General features: G+C 45.6%; 1 pseudogene; it reads right to left on the bottom strand.

The window, feature by feature from the left end:
- Positions 1-17,931, bottom strand: part of LOC125555561 — a 42,623-nt pseudogene continuing 24,692 nt past the window's right edge.

The raw sequence follows: 17,931 nt of genomic DNA, 5'->3' as shown, positions 1-17,931 counted from the left end.
TTAAACATCACCAGTGGCGTTGTTAGGCGTGGCAGCGGCGGGTGCGGCCTCTGGCCGGCTGACGACCCCGAGGTGGGTGAGCAACGCCCACAGCAGCGTTATCAGCTCGCCGCCCCGCGCAATGGCCTCGGCATGAGCGTCGACGTTGTCCGAAGGGGCGGCGTAGAGGATCATCTCAGACCAGAAGTCAGCGAGGACCTCCCAGGCCGCCTCTTCGCCTTCCACCGCCGCCAGCTCCACCAGCTTCTTGCCGAGCTCCTCGCCATTCTTGAGCACGTAGTGCGCCTCTTCAGACTCGGCGTTCAGCGCCTGGACCAGCGCTTCGGGATTCGACGCCGCCGCCCTTGCGCCGCCGGCTGCCGCTATTGCGCGCTTGCCTTTCTTCTGGACGGCCTTGTACAAGCTCTTGCACCACTCGTTGTCGTCGGGGAGTAGCTCGGGGGTGTAGATCACCAAGTAAGCGCAATAGCACGACAAGTGCGTGGCAACGATTTTATGAGCAGAGTCAGCCTGCTGCGGCGGCTCTGATCTCCTCACTTCCATGATGCTTGTTGCAATGTGGGCCACGAGCATGGTATCAGCTACACCTTTGACGCCATTGGATGCCGATAGGGGGTTGTTGCTGCCGGTCTGCAGATATAGCCTTGTGCACAGGGATGCCACGCCATTGCTTCGGTTCTTCCAATTGGGGTTCTTCAGTGGCTTGAGGACTGCGGTCTTCACCGCTGTTGGCACCTTCTTCCTGTCAAGCAGTGGGACGAGGCGTCGGAGAAGAGCCACTGGAGTTGTGGTTGGGTAGAGCGCCAATACTGAGCATTGGTTCATTTTGCCCACCCAATGATTTAGCAGCTTGCATTTTCTGCGCAGCACAAGACCAAGTAACTTTTTCTTCCAAGGTGATTGCTGCCAAGAAGAAGCATGCCTAACATAGCGGCAGATCAGGGATACTTTAGTCCAGTTAGAACAGATGTAACAAGCAATCTCCCGCACCTCAGCAAGCACAACTAGCGCCGAGAGTAAAAACAGAGGTACACAATATCGAAGAAAAGACTTCCATATTCTATCCGGTTTGAAGAACTGAAGAAAATACTTGCATATTCTTTCTGGTACGAAGGATGGCAATTCATGTAACAGTGCATCTGCCCCTGACGTGGCCATCCATACCGCAAAATCAGAGAGGTTATGCTCAATAGATATAATAAGCTCCAACCCATGGTTAGGAGTGAAATAGATAAGCTCAAAATGGGCAGCCAACAGCTTGAATATGAGGTCGGGAGAGATGAATAATAATAATCATGAAGGAAAGAAAGCTCATGTGCAATCATCCCAAGTGCTCTTTCATCGCCAACATCTTGGAGCAACACGTGTGGCAATAAGTTATGGGAGTTGGTGAAACCGATCTCAGCAATTGGATGCCTTGTAAATCGTCATCTTTGTTAGGAATTAATCATGTTTAATTAATGGGATAATCTCCTTCTGTAACAAACGTGCGGTTAGTACTCCTTCCGTTTTTATTTAGTTCGCATATTAGCTTTGGTCGAAGTCAAGCTTTACAAACTTTGACCAAGTTTATATACAAAAATATTAAGATATACAATAACAAATCAACAACATTAGATTTATTATTAAATGTACTTTCACATCGTATAGATTTATTATGATAAATGTCTATATTGTTTTCTATAAACTTGGTCAAACTTTACGAAGTTTGACTTCAGTCAACTTTAATATGCAGAGTAAATAAAAACGGAGGGAGTACGTGCTAACCGTCGCGTCCCTCTCTCCCGCCTGTTGCAAGGAACACGTCGTTCCGGATGCATCCCTTCGGGGCATAAATTGTAAGGACATCATCATCAGTAATAGAGAGATGGTTACTATTCATTCGTTTTGTTTTCTATCACGTCGCTCTCCGCTGAGAAAAACAACGCCGCAACAACAGATGGACCAAGGGGAAACACAAAGCATGTGTGTCCGACGACGGCGGCGCGGCAAGACGCTAGGCGCCATTGAGGACTGCAGGCCGCGAGGCAACAGGCCAAGCCACTGCCGACTGTGGGCGCGGACAGCGCGGCTGCTCGAAAGCGCTCACGTCGACAACACGGCCTCGGCATCATGGCGACGAGGCGTGGGACAGTGGCGTGCCCCGACACATACCGGCGTGTGTCCCGGCGACGACTCTCCGAGTCAAGGCGCTGGCGACTGTGAATAGACGGCACTAAGCGCGGCTTCCTGTGGCACCAGGCGCGCGTCCGGAGGCAAACGGACGAGATTCTGAAAGGGCCTCCGGCGTGGCATCGACCTCTCGTCGGCTGCAGTTGCAGAAAATCAGGAACAGGGGAACCGCACAGGATGAAAGGGAAGGAAAGCGAACCTTATCTCTTTGGAGATTCTCAGTTCAGCCCTCATATTATATGCTAATATAATCCTGTATGAGTTTATGGTGTCTTTTCGATCGTCCACAGGTCAATGGATATCTGCAGTTTAGCAATTTGGCTTGCCGCATTTCACAATGAAGCCATCAGGCTCATACGATATGTTTCTGTAGCCTTCATACTTTTTTTCTGAAAAATCAACCGGAGGGGGGGGGGGGAGATGACATTCTGCGCTGCGAAGCCATTGATCTCTCAAGCGATGAAGATCTTGGAGATGATGCTCTTGAGCAGCTCATTAAGAGCAAGGAGGAGGCTGAAATCTTCAACAATCTGCCTCTGTTTGATGTCGCCATCATCCACAACTTCATCGATGAATGGTTTGACACACCAGACATAAGCTTCAATGATCTGCAGCTACCCATAGGCCTCAGCGTTGCCTTTCAAAGTGCAATCGCTTCAGAACTTGCAATAGCCCAGCGAATTGTAGAATTGAAGCAGAAAATTGATGATGAAAAGGCTCAGTTCAAGAAGCACGTGGCCAAGCTCAGTGTGCAAGAAGTTAAAAACTTTAAGATCATGTTGCACGAGCTGAAAAAAAACTTCCTGAAGACGCGTGCCGAAGCTCAAGGCTCGCGAGAACGCATGAAGACTTTGACTGATCGCTGCGTGCCGGAGCTGAAGTTCTTTCTCGGTCTTCAAATATCTCAAAGAGTGCCTGAAGAAGTTCGGTATGCAAGACTGCAAAGGCTTCACAACACCAATGCCAGCCAAGCATCATCTGGGTCCCGACGACAATGGTAAAGAGTTCGATCAAAAGGTATACCGCTCCATGATTGGGTCTTTGCTTTATTTATGTGCATCTAGGCCAAATATCATGCTTAGTGTTTGCATGTGTGCTCGATTTCAAGTGACACCAAAGGAGTCGCATCACTTAGCTGTGAAGCGAATTCTTCGATATTTGGCTCACACCCCAACTCTAGGATTATGGTATCCAAAGGGCTCAGAGTTTGATTTAGTTGGATTTTTGGATGCTGATTATGCTGGTGACAAAGTTGATCGCAAGTCTACATCAGGCACATGTCACTTTCTGGGACGATCACTTGTATGTTGGTCTTCAAAGAAGCAGAACTGTGTATCACTCTCCACTGCTGAATCTGAATACATTGCTGCTGGATCTTGCTGCGCTCAGCTTCTGTGGATGAAGCAAACACTCAAGGATTATGGCATTCATCTGAAGCAAGTGCCACTTTACTGCGACAACGAAAGCGCCATCAAGATTGCCAACAACCCAGTTCAGCACTCGAAGACAAAACACATTGAAATTCGTCATCACTTTCTCAGAGATCATGTTGTGAAGGAAGACATTGATATCATACACATCAATACTGAAAAGCAATTGGCAGATATCTTCACCAAGCCCTTGGATGAGAAGAGATTTTGCAAGTTACGGTGTGAGCTAAATATCTTGGAATCCTCAAATGTCCTGTGATCAGGCACACATCCTAACACTTAAGCATATTGATGACTTAGATGTGCAACACACAAAGTAGCGTATATCTTCAAACAATGAAGACATACATTCTAAGTGTGAATACATTAATGTGGAATTTGACTTCGGAGCGCCACGATAATTGTGCGTCGTGTCTGGGTCTAATACTTCCTATACGGTGGGTAACGCCACCACCAAACGTTTCATTTTGAAGTGTTTCTCTCATGGCGTTACCTCTCAATGTCTTCACAATTGGTTTGGTTTCATTCTCAATATGTCTTCATGATTATCTTCACTGCGTTGATTATATGGATATATATGTACTGATGTTCTGTCCTCTACAACATTCACTTATAGCTATGTCTTCTTGGTTGAATCTTTTGAACTAAGTGAATGTGATCGGACCCTAACCTCTCTATGCTTTCTATCTCAAACTCTATCTCTCCAAGTCATATGCATTCTGTTGAAACTGTCAAATGTCTTCACTGTGTCCTTGTCAGCTGAAGACATAGTGACAACCATAAAAGTCCGTTTTTAATGCTCATTCCTCCACATAAGAATCCGGAGAAGCAGGAACGACCGCCCGACAATTTAGGCGTGCGTGGGACGTGGAACAAATCCCAATTCCTCTAACTGGCCACGCGTGCCTCAAATGCGAACCGCCAGGGGTACCTGCGTAATAGCGCAGTGCCGCCTCTATCCCTATAAATATACGATTCACTGCGGTCATTATCTCCTTCTTCCACCCTCGCATGAACCCTAGCGCCACCGTTAGCACTCGACGACGCGGCGACGAAGCGCTTCACTGCGCAACCTCTCCGACGCCGTTTTCACGCCGACAGCGGACATCGCTTTCTCCGCCGTCGCCGTAGGTGTCTTCCGTCGCCAAGTTAGGGCACGGAGGATCGAACTGCTCGACCTCAACTCTCACTTCGTCTAGCAGTTCCAAGTGTGGTAAATAAAACCTCTTTTTACAGCCTCTTTTGATCCCATAGTTCAGTCACTTTCTGCCATAAGAGTTTCTCTTCACATCAGTTAATTATCTCGCTACATCTCATGACATGCCTAGTATATTCACTTGTGCTTCACAAAGTAGTTAGATTCCTCACTTGTACTTATTGGGATTCGTACAAATCTGGAACCAACTCTTATCTATGAGTGAATGTCTTCGCACTATGAGGTCAATGTCTTCTAAACTGATTTATCTTCAAAATCTTCTGAGAATGCATATGACCTCTTCCCCTTCCCTCGCATCTCTAATGTTATCACAGGTACATGTCCGTGGGAGAATCCCTTGGTTCTCATAGTCTGCATTCATTTGCAGAGTTCTTACAGCATCACATAAATTCTCCTGAAGCCAGTTCTGTCTGACCAGTAGACCTGAGACTTGACATCTGAAGCCTTTCCAAGTTATTCATGGCTTCAGAAACAGCAGCAAGGAAGGGAGGCAGACAGCGACGTGGTGAAACGTCCAAAGATCTGCCTGATGAATTGGCAGAGATGTACAAAACTGATCCTGAAGAAAGCTATGGTCAGCGCAAGACACGAATCCAATGGATTCGAAGATATTGGGCAGAGCAATGGTTCCACTACCGCTTCGTCACTCAGGAATATGCGGAGAAGTGCGCCATCAAGAGACCGTGGGGAGATGTATTATACAAAAATCTCGTACCCAGGTCCAGAGACGAAGCCATTGCTCAAGGCTTCTATCCATGCATGGTGAGAGGACCACAGCCAGCTGAGGCACATCCGTCATCACTTCTCTGGTGCCGCGATGATAATCTCTTCAAGCGCAACTTTCAGTTTGCACAACAGTCAGCGAAGATAAACAAGAAGAAATTTGGGCTTGACTTCAACCCTGGTCCCTCCTCACCAAGGGCAGATGGCACACGCAACGCCGATCCCAATATCATCGGGCCGTATGCCAATCTTGCAGGCCTCATCACTCGCATCCTAGTCCAAGGGACTGCTGTGAATGACCCTCCAGCAGATACTGAGTCAGATGACGCCCCTGCTGCTCCGAAGCCAAAGCAGAAGAAGCCAAAAGCTCCAAAAGCTTCAAAGCCAGCCGCTTCTCCCAAGATCGCAAGAGTGAAGCCTTTAGCAACTGCACCTCCTGAAGCCAGTGTGCAGTCAGAAGGCTTATCACGAGTGTCCAAGCCCCAAGAAGCCAAGAAGCCTCAGCCACACACAGGCAAAGAGCTCACAGCTGCTGACATTCTGCGCTGCGAAGCCATTGATCTCTCAAGCGATGAAGATCTTGGAGATGATGCTCTTGAGCAGCTCATCAAGAGCAAGGAGGAGGCTGAAATCTTCAACAATCTGCCTCTGTTTGATGTCGCCATCATCCACAACTTCATCGATGAATGGTTTGACACACCAGACATAAGCTTCAATGATCTGCAGCTACCCATAGGCCTCAGCGTTGCCTTTCAAGGTGCAATTCGCTTCAGAACTTGCAATAGCCCAGCGAATTGTAGAACTGAAGCAGAAAATTGATCATGAAAAGGCTCAGTTCAAGAAGCACGTGGCCAAGCTCAGTGTGCAAGAAGTGAAAAACTTCAAGATCATGTTGCACGAGCTGAAAGAAACTTCCTGAAGACGCGTGCCGAAGCTCAAGGCTCGCGAGAACGCATGAAGACTTTGGCTGATCGCTGCGTGCAAGCCTACAATGAGGCAGAAAAGCGCAAGGCACTTGGGCGTCCCGGCATTGACCCCAGGATGGCCGCGAAGAAGAAAAAGAAGGCGGCTGTGCCCGAACCTGAAGCGCCAAGGTCAGAACCTGATGCTCCGATTGTCTTCCCCGCTGCAACGACTGGCTCGAAGCCAAAGAGTCGATCAACCGCCTCACAGCACAAGAAGACACGGACTGCAGAGGCTAAAGCTAAGAAGAGAAAACATTCTGAAGCCTCTCCTTCTGAACCCATCATCAAGAAGCGCAAGACCAAGAAATCTCGGGCTGCTCCCACAGAGCCCCTGATAGTTGAACCACTCTGCGTCCGCTATCCTGACGCAGACCGTCAGTTGACAGTGCATGAGCCTGCTTACATAGAGGCTCCGCACGCTGAAGACATTCCAGCAGCCAACCCCAATGCTGCTGAAGACATTGGTCCCCAAGACAATGTGCAAGGTGATGCAGCCCTTCCTCAGCTTGAGACAAGCGAACAGATCAGTATTGGTCGTCCATTGACGCCAATCACACAAGATGCGTCGTGGGCAGATCGCCCACAGGAGGAAGATGAGCCCCAACCCACTGCAACTCCACCGGCGCCTACACTCCATAGGCTTCGCAAAGGGCCAAGGGCTCAGGCTGCTGAAGACATTCCGGCTGCATCAGCCGAAGAGCAAGCAGAAATACCACAAGCTCCAACTCCCCCGCACCAACAAGAAGCAGTTCTCAAGGAGAACGTGCCTGAAGCTGAAAATGTTGAGGCTGCCACAAACAACGCCGAAGCAAATGTGGAGCCCTCCCCAACAACAGCTTCAGAAGACACCGAAGCTACTGCTCCTGAACATTCTGTGCCTGAGTCTGCTGCCGGACCACAATTCAACTATCATATTGCGCACAGGCCCCAGGTCCAGAAGCCGATCCCACGACTACCAAGGTTCCCAGGTCCTGCATCAGCTCCTGGTTCCTTCAACATCAACGGCTTCAGGGCAGATAACACGTTTTTCGACCGCTCCAAGAACCCTTATTCAAGGGAACGGATTGTATCAGATAGGTTCTGGAGCCATCAACAGCGCAGCTATTATTCATGCTCCTATACAACCAAGGCCGCATCTTTCCTCACAAGCGCCTTGAGGTTGAAGCTGTTGCTGGTCTGCCTGGTCTGGAAGAAGCACTGGATTGCTTCAAGCAAGTGGGTTTGCTGCCATTTATCACTGATGAAGAGCACTGGAACGAAGAGCTTCTGCTCCAGTTCTATGCCACTTTGCATATCAAAGGCTATAACAGAGATCCGAAGACATGGATTCTGGAGTGGATGACAGGCAATATCCATCATGAAGCCAATGCTTTCGACCTAATTGAGCTTACCGGCCTTCCCACTCCTGGCGAATTCTTTGAAGAAGGGTGCCAACTCCATGCTGAAGCAATTGAGAGCATATTTCAGCGTCCTGAGCCAGATATGAGTCAGATGCTCTCAATGATGAAGCCACTGCCTCCGAATGCACCCTATCCAACTAGGTTCTTCGTTGAAGACTTAGAGTACCTGCCCAGAACAATATATCATCATAAGGCGGACTCTATGGCCTGTAAAGGGACACTCTCGATATGCGACAATTGATGGTGCAATGAAGACTCTCATCTTCTGCATTCTTCATGGCAAATGCTTCAATGCACAGGATCTCTTCATCCGTCAATTTGCAGCGTCTGCTTCAGAACTGTTTGGATTAAAGTTCTATGCTCCTTGGGTTATGAGGCTGATCAAGCTTCACTCTGCAATCTCCTATCAACCCTCAGCCCGCAATCATAGGATATTTTTGCCAGATGTGGACACCTCTGCTGAAGCAATATATTCAGAGCCGGCCAAGCAACCACTAAGTCTTCAGAATGCAGAACACCAGAGCTTCACTCAAAATATTGAAGGTGTTGAAGCTCTCTCCCGAGTGTATCCAATGGCTGGCACCACACGTGCCCCTGCATCAACTGAAGCCACCAACAGCACAGCTGCAAAGAGACCCAAGAAGCGCGCTCGTGCACTCAATGACAGAGAGCTTCTTGTGGCTCTTCACCAAAAGCAAGATAGGCATCACGACTGGCTCAAGAGGCAGATGAGAAGCATCATGCAAGACGTCAATCGCATCAGAAATCTGGCAACCAAGAATGCATTTGTCACACACGAGACCTGTCGCCGCACTTGGAAGGGCCTCACCATGATGTGCCCTGAAGCTGAACTGCATGAGGATGGCTTCACAGAGCACTTCAAATTTGACTCCACGCCTCCAAGAAGAGCGATGATGCGCAGCACACCATCACTTGAAGAGTCAGAGTTCTCTTCTTCTGCTGCCACCGTGTCTGCCCGGATTATTGAAGAAGAAGACGACGCGACATCATCTCCACCTTCTTCAACACGCGTCGAATCTGCACCAAGCTCGTCTGCACCACCGCCAAACAACTCCACCGACCCTGCTACGCCTGGGAACGCGTAGAAACCTCTATGTCTTCAAACCTTTTTGGTCATCACTGACAAAAGGGGGAGAAGCATATGATGGTTATAGTCTTCAAGCGGGTCACTATGGGCGGGTGCCTTCATATTTTGCTCCATTTTGCTTCGTGCTTACAACTCCCGTTTTTTTGCTACATTTGCTTCATTGAGTTGTAACACTTAGCCTTGATGGTCGTCTGCTACCTGTTTGTCACTCCGGTTTGCGAAGATAAATTCCGCACTCATCTCATTCTGCAGACGTCCATTTTCCATTATGCATGTCATTATCTTCATATACTTTCACATGCATAGTGGATTGTCATAAGTTGAAGTGGATCTCCACAAGTACAACCTGCCATGTGCATTTGCATTCAAGAAGCAAATTACTTATATGCACATCTTCAGGGGGAGCCCTTGCAACTTATGAAGACAATTCTTTTACAATTTCACAAATTATGTTTCCCGTTGAAAACTTCAACTAGTTTGTCATCAATCACCAAAAAGGGGGAGATTGTAAGTGCATCTAGTGCCACCCCTAGTTGGTTTTGGAGTATTGACGACAAACCTAGTTGAGGGACTAATGTGTTTGTGAGAATTGCAGGAAAACACAGGTAGAAGTCCCTCATTGATTCGGTTTTACTACCAGAGATGACCCCTAAAAATGTACGAAGACATTGAAGACAATGGTGGTTTATGAAGATATTCATATTGAAGACAATGACATGAGAAGACTCCCTATGAAGCTTTTGAAACTCGAAGACCTAGATCCTTCGTAGTTTTATTTCATTCATGCTGTGTCACAGGAACCACCGTACTGTTAAGTGGGGTCGAAGAGAACCAGTCAGAATGACTGAAGTGATGCCTAATTCAAATCCTATGTCTTCGAGCGAAGACTTTGAGAGAAAATCTTGTCCAGAGTCAGACAAGTCAGCTTTACTTGTAGCCCAAGTAAAGTTGCCGTGTGAGTTCAAAATTCGACCGTTGGTACACGTGTCAGTTCCTTAGTGACCCAGGGTCATTTCGGACAGATCAGGTCGGGTTGCCAAGTGGCTAATAGTCCACCCCCCACAACCTTAAACGGTTGGCTGCTCAGATTTCAGTGCACGGCTTTTGTCGTTTGAGAGCAACCCACCTCGAAGCCTTTGAAAGAAAAATTCCCAGTGAGGAGAAAAGCCCTAACCACCCAGAGCCAGAGTAAATTGGGCATCACTTAAGTCTTCGTGTCTGTGTGATTTGAAGACTTATTACACTTGAGGACTGTGCATCCTCCAGACGGTTAGGCGTCACGTTCTGAGCATCCAAGAGAAATTGTGGATTGTCAGTGAACGAAGTCTGTGAAGGTTTGGGAGTCTACCTTGAAGACTTACCTGAGTGATTGGGCGAGGTCTGTGTGACCTTGGCTCAAGGAGAAAACGGTGAGGACTGGGTGTCTTGGACTAAGTGTCCTTGACTGGGTGTCCGGGACTGTGTGTCCTTTGGTTTAAATACCTAGCCGCTCCAACCAGACGTACAGTTGTCACAACAACTGGAACTGGTCCAACAAATCATTGTCTTCAACGTGTCACTAGTTTCATCTTCACTTCCTTTCGCTTACAGTTATTCATTGTGAAGCCATTGCATGCTTGCTTTATCTTTTGTCTTCACAACATGAATGTATGATCTGTTTGGCTTCATAACTTCTTCCTACCTGATCCTTATTACACTAAAGCTGTTTGTCATTGCGCTTTCACTCTATTGAATACATGACCATGGCTGACCTAGTGTAATCTAACTTCCGCTGCATAGTAATAGGCATGATCTTCACTGTTTGTCTTCACAACTCTCACGTTTTGAAGACTTTCATAAAAATCGCCTATTCACCCCCCCTCTAGTCGATATAACGCACTTTCAGGTCTCCTTGTCTAAGTCCGTTCTTGCAGTTTATCCAGTTTCCCGGGATACCATTTAGCATGACGGCCGTTTTTCCAGATGAAAGAAGATCCTGAATCCAGGCTATAAATTTTGGTGGGAATCCACGGCAGCGTAGGATGGTGAGAATTGATTCCCAAGATAGTGAGTCAAAAGCTTTGGAGAAGTCAAGTTTAATGACCATGGTTGGGGCTTTTCGTGAATGGCAAGCACCAACGAGGTCCGCGGCGAAGACGAAATTGTCAGCGATGCATCGTCCCGGGATAAAGCCAGTCTGGTTTCCACGGACAAGTAGAGGGACAAACGGTTTGAGTCTGTTGGTGAGTACTTTTGCGACTGCTTTGATGGGGCAATTCTGAAGAGAGATCAGTTGGTAGGCGTCAGGTGTATTTGAGAGTTCTTTTTTTGGCAGCAAGATTAGGTGGGCTCTATTCAAGCATTCGGTTTGGGCAGAGAGGTTCTGGAAATCGGTCATAAAAGAGAAGATGTGGGTTTTAACTAGATTCCAGTATTTTTTTATAGAACTTGGGACCGAAGCCGTCTGGACCAGGGCTAGCGAGGGAGTTCATTTGCATAAAAGCCTATTTGATTTCTTCGATCGTAAAGGGAGTGTCTAGGTTGAGGAGTTGGGGTAGCGGGTGGGGGTAGTAATGTTGTGGTTGTAATGGGCATGTGTTGGTTGGAGGTGAGCCAAGGATGGAAGTGAAATGATCCCGAAGAATAGTTTCTTTTTGGTCATGTGAGTGGAACTCTGTCCCGTTAACGAGGGGAGAAGTATGGTGTTTTTTCGTAGGCGCTGGGAGGCGGTAGCATGGAGGTATTGTGTGTTTTCCTCGCCGTGGATTGCGGCGCGAACTTTGCCACGTTGTTTCCAGAAGTTCATTTTTTCAGCTACAGCTAAATGAAGAGCCTCTGTGACGACACATCTCAGTCTGAATTCGGCCTTTGAGAGGGGCCTAGCTTCTTCTTTTAGATCAAGTAAATTTATAATATTTTTTGAAGCCTCTTCGCGGGAGTGGGCTGGGGATCGTGTTGAAGCCCAGTGCTTGAGAGAGCATCGAGTTTTTTTCAGGGCGTTTGACAGGGTTGCAGCTGAGTTTGATCGTTGTGCTGTGTGAGGTTTGGGGGCCCAACATTTTTGGACAATTTGATGACAGGCAGTGGCTTGTGTCCAGGAGGACTCGAAACGAAAATGGCGTGGCTTAGGCACATGGGTCTGGATGCGTAGGATTAGTGGGACGTGATCGGATGCGATGCGCGGTAGCGAGGCCAGGATTGTGTTGGGGAAACAGGTGTTCCAGGAAAGGTTAAAGAAGGCTCTGTCTAGTCGTTCTAAGGTTGGCGTCGATCGTTTGTTGGACCATGTAAACCTTCTATCTAGCAGGGGTAATTCGATAAGCGCTAGCTCATTGATCGTGTTGTTGAAAGCATCGGCCTCTCGTTGGTGGAAATTTGGATTGTTTTTTTCATGAGAGAACCGGAGAAGGTTGAAGTCTCCAACTATTAGCCAAGGTGTGTTGTCATCTTCCTTAATTGATTTTAGTTCGTCAAGAAAGGCTTGTTTGAGGTTATGGCATGCGGGTGCGTATATGTTAGTAAGGATGAAGGGGTGTGGGTGGGCGAGAGATGTGAGTTTAATAGAGGTGGCAAAGTTATAGCACTTTAATCATCTTGGTAGCCCTCAGATTTGCAGTTGACAGCACTTTGATCATCTCAGTATCATGATTGGCTGATTGGGATGACGACGAAGCGGATCGAGAGGATGCTCAATGTGAATTATGTGTGGCAACTGGAACTGTCCACCCGCCCTGTTGATCGGACGAACATAGCGTCTCAAATCTGCTAAGCCACGACTGTTTGGTGGGCTGGACCGAAAGCGTACGGGTAAGAAACAAAAAGAATAAAAACAAGAGAGAGAGAAAAAAAGAGTGGGTGACGCCACTGATTTGGCCTGTTCGTTTTCTGGCCTAGGACCATTATTTTCTCTTGTTTTTCTTTTCTGTTTTAGCTTCTAGCTATTTTACAGTAATATCTTGCATGTTACTGTATTTTAAAGCACATTTGTATATCAGCATATCTGATTAGGCAATTTGATGGTTGCTACATGTTGATGATACTTGCAAATTAATTGTGCATGATGATTTCATGCGGGATATGTTGGGAAATATCCAATAGAGAATTTTGCTGAGTTTGCCCTTGATGGTACCAATCATCGAATCTGGCCGATGTAAAGATTAACTTGACGGCCTGGGATCTCAGTTCCCACAGAACCACACCCGCTCAGGGGCTCCAGCTATAGTCACTATAGCAAAGTATGTTGCATTGCACTTTACTGCACCATGATCTATAAAAATAGAGTATCTCGTACTCTAGAGCTCTTTTGAAGAGGAATATGATCAATATGTGGTGATTATGATGCTTGAAGTGCGTAGGAAATGGACGCTTGTCCGACTCCATGAGTTGGAGTCTATGGTAGCATACAACTCTTATGTGCATCAAATCAAATAGTAGTTGAGATTCTGCAATATTGCAGTTCTGGATGTTGATCTCATCATGTAATGCTCTTTACTTTCAATCCTTCTATGAGGATTTGCGCTGAACAGTATCGTCAGCGGTAAATGAAATTTGAGTTGTGATGAGAGTCAAAGTAAGAGTGGATCTGAAAAAGGGCAAAAGTCATTTCAAGGAGAATGACAAGGCCAACAACTCTGATGGTTGCTATAGGTGTGGCTGTATAACTCGTTCGATTGCAAGAAAATGTGATACCTCCAAGCATTTGGTGGATAAATACATGCAATGAATTACAAGGGCAAAAGGCTCATGGGAACCAGTGTGAAGCTTGCTTCACTGGACATAGCAATAATTTCCCGATGGTTGAAAGTTCCTAGACGTACCTCGGGATGTGGGAACCAAGAGCATGCTTAGCAAAAGGAAGTTCCACTACTTAATGTCGATGACATGCTAGTGGACTTCGCTACCAGTGATATACAATGTATATGTATTTCTATATGAGTTCAATCATATCTTGAAATTGGTTTCTTTCTCTATAGAAGCCTATTGGAATAATCCAATTGAGAAGAAAATGTGTTAGTAGAAACTGGGCCTACTAACATGAAACTAAGGGAGATTAAGTATTTCCAGACTCTTGAGAAGAGTAGTGGAAACATCATGACAATTGTTGGTCGTGATGGGGTAATTATTGGTTCTGGTCAAGCCATAATTGCACTCCGTAGGGGTACTATATGATAATCATGGACGCATTCATGCATCAAGATTCTACTCGTACCTTGTTGAGTTTTAAGGATATTCGCAATGGTTTCTATGTTAAAACTCATATAATGAGTGAGGTTGGAAGCCTACTCATGACTCAACAAAAAGGATTTGAATGAAATCCTAGAGTAAATGCTTCTCTATATTGTGGATTGTATTATACATACATTAAATTGGATACGCATTGGCGTATAAGATAATTTTCTAGAATCTTGAGAAGTTCAAGATACGGCATGATTGCCTTGGTCATCCTGGTATTGGGAAGATGAGAAAATTATTGATGGTTCAATTGGACACAATCTAACGGTGTGAATTATCCAAATTCATTGAATTATGTATGCACGATGTGCACAAACTAGGAAACTGATCGCAAGGCCATCTTATCTCATGAAAGAGGATGAGCGATTGTATTCCAAACGTAATTTATTTATGAAGCGATTGTAATATTAGCTCGGGTGAAGAATAATGTATTATGCACACTGGGTGATGAATAGTAACACAATATATATATATATATATATATATATATATATATATGATCCAATTCAACCGTTATATGGAATATTCACATATTTCATAAGTGCTTTTGGATGCATCGGTGAGATGGTCCAATGTGTGTCTTACTTCCATAAGGAACCATGCTTTTAGAAAGCTTATTGCTCAAATCATTAATTTGAGAGCAAATCATCCTGAGCACGGGATAAAATCCATCGGAATGGATAATGCTGTGAAATTTAGTTCGTGAGCATTTGATGATTGCTACCTAGACTGAGGCATAACTGTGGAGCATATTGGTACTTTGTGTACATACCCAGATTGATTTTGTGGAATCACTTGTCAAGATGATAAGTTGATAGCAAGATTGCTCCTACAGAATTGTAATCTCCCAACATCTAGTTGGGGATATTGCAGTTTTATGTACTGCATATACAAATTCGACGAACTGCATATTATATGTTCTCCTCGTTGCAGTTAGTATGTGGAAATGAGTAAGTATTTCCCATCTGCGATAATTCGGTTGTGTTGGATACATACCGATTTCACCATCGCAGCGTACATATATGGGCCCTCATTGAAAAATGGGGATCTATGTGAGGTGCAATTCTCCGTCAATCATAAAGTACCTGAAGTCCTTAGAAGGGGACTTGTTTATGGCCCGGTACACTGGTTGTATTTTGATGAGGACATTTTTCCGGCATTAGGGGGAGATAATAACCACATTGAATGCCAGGAAATAGAATGAGATGTGAATAGACATCTTGTCCTTAGGTTCACGTACGAATGAGTCTAAACTGGAGGTTCAGAAGATTATCAATTTACAAATTATCGCAAATAATCTGTCAGTTGCATTTACTAAGTATATAGGTGTCACAAAGTAAAATGTTCCCATAGTGAATGTGTCAGAGAGAGTGGATGTGACCCATAGGTCCACTCGGCCACCGATGAGGGGGAGGAATCTGGACACAAGAGGACAAGGCTTCATGAAAGCGTCCAAGGGGAATGAGGAATCCTCAAACAGTAAATGCATGTCAACTTCATGTTGATATTCAACCAAGGGTTGAAGGACACCCGAAGGATGTTGGACACATCCAAGACCCAGCATGAGTGTGCACACAAATATTGGTGTTGGGACATCGGAAGACCTTGACTCAATTGTTGTGGGAAATCACGAAGAGTCAAAAAGGTAATCATGAAATATCCACTATCTATATGGATTTGGAAGAATCATATAATAAAGACTACATTATGTCGAAATTTATTTCTCCTCGAGAATTGCAAAAGACCTTGAATTGGATCTACAACTTAAGTCCATGCATGGATGAGTGTCTTGGGCGCTCTGATTGGTCCAAGGGAAGGCAGCAATTGAGGAGGCACTCGCTCTCAAGAAGAGGGGGTATTGACCTGATCAGTAATACCCACTCCTTTGAATTTGTTCCCTGAGGGAGCAAATGGGTTTTGTTCATGTAAGGAATGAAAACAATGAGGTGGTGAGACATGAAGCGGGGCTTGTAGCACAGGTGTTTGCGCAGAAACCCGTCATCGTTTATGATGAACCATATTCTCCTGTTATGAGTGGATTAATGTTCCGATATTTTATATCACTGGCAGTGAATAATGAATTTGTATATCCTACCGATGGATGTTGTGACTGCATAGTTGTATGAGTCACTTAATTCGGATATCTATGATAGTTCCTAAGGGAATGGAGATTCCGAGTTTAATCACAACATGTGTTGCGTAAAGCTTCAAAAGTGATTTATGGCTTGATGTAGTCGGTAATGATGTGGTAGAACCGACTAAGTGAGTTCCTTTATTAGAAGGTTACTCAAACATTGATGATTGTTCATGTATGTTCATCAAGAAATCCAAAGAGGGATTTTGTACAATTTCTGTATAAGTTCATGATCTGAGTATCATTGGAGCTACATGAGAGATACATGATACAATCATATCATCTTAAGATGGAGTGTAAGATGCAAGATTTGGTTGAGACCAAACATTGCATGAGTTTGGAACTTGAGTGTATTCCTTTGGGAATACTTGTTCATTAGTCCACATTTATCCAAAAGGATGTTGAAAGTTCAACATGGATAAGTCATATCCATCAAAGAACTATGGTTTTGAGATCTCTGAATTACTAGAGATAAGGACCCATTAAGCCCTAACGAAAGTGATGAAGAGATATTCGGACGTGAGTTTCCATATCACGGTGCAATGAGAGCACTGGTGTATCTAGCAAACTGCATCAGGCCTGGTATGTCATTAGTAGTGACTTTATTGGCTAGATACAATGCATCACTGATTTAAAAGGCATTGGGCTGGTGTGAAGAATTTTTTTAGATATCTTCTGGACACCATAGATCTTGGTTTGTTCTATAAGAAAAATCAAGATATGACCATGGTTGGATATAGTGATGTTGGGTATATATTTCATCCCCATAATCCTAGATCATAGACTGGTTTTTGTCTCCTTGAATGAAGGTGCGATCTTCTCTTGGAAGTCGAGAAGAAAAACTTTAGTGGCTGCATCCACTAATCATTCTGAATGTATGAAGCAACGTCTGAATCTGTTTGGCTTCACAGAATGATGAACTTTGTTGAAAGTTCGGGTGGGTTTGATTGATAGGGCTCACCCACCATTATCCATGAAGATAATGTTGTTTGTATTACATAGATGCAGACAGGTTATAAAGAGCAATATTGCAAAGTATATTACTCTGAAAGTATTTTCTTCCTCATGAGTTGAAAAGTGGGAAGATAAATATTTTGGAAGCAAAGTCATATGTGATCTTTGTGATATGTTCACAAAGTCTTTACCAAGTTGTCCATTCCATAAATATGTTAATGGAATTGGTATGCACTAGTAGAAAACACGACTTTGGTCCAGGCCGGGTCAGCCCATTAGTCCCGGTTCAGTCCAGAACCGGGACCAATGTAGGCATTGGTCCCGGTTCGTGAGCCCAGGGGGCCGGCCGGGCCACGTGGGCCATTGGTCCCGGTTTATCTGGACCTTTTGGTCCCGGTTGGTGGGATGAACCGGGACCAATGGGCCTCGCTCCTGGCCCACCACCATTGGTCCCGGTTGGTGGCTTGAACCGGGACCAAAGGCTCCCCTTTAGTCCCGGCTCATGTCACCAACCGGGACCAATGAGGTGCCTATATATACCCCTCGCTCGCGAGCAGAGCACCCCAGTGCTCTGTTTTTCTCTGGTCGAGGGGGAGAGGGCTTGGTGGTGCTCTAGCT

Source organism: Triticum urartu, chromosome 5 (assembly GCF_003073215.2).
Source record: "Triticum urartu cultivar G1812 chromosome 5, Tu2.1, whole genome shotgun sequence".
NCBI classification, from domain to species: Eukaryota; Viridiplantae; Streptophyta; class Magnoliopsida; order Poales; family Poaceae; genus Triticum; species Triticum urartu.
This window is presented reverse-complemented; position numbering and strand designations above follow the sequence as displayed.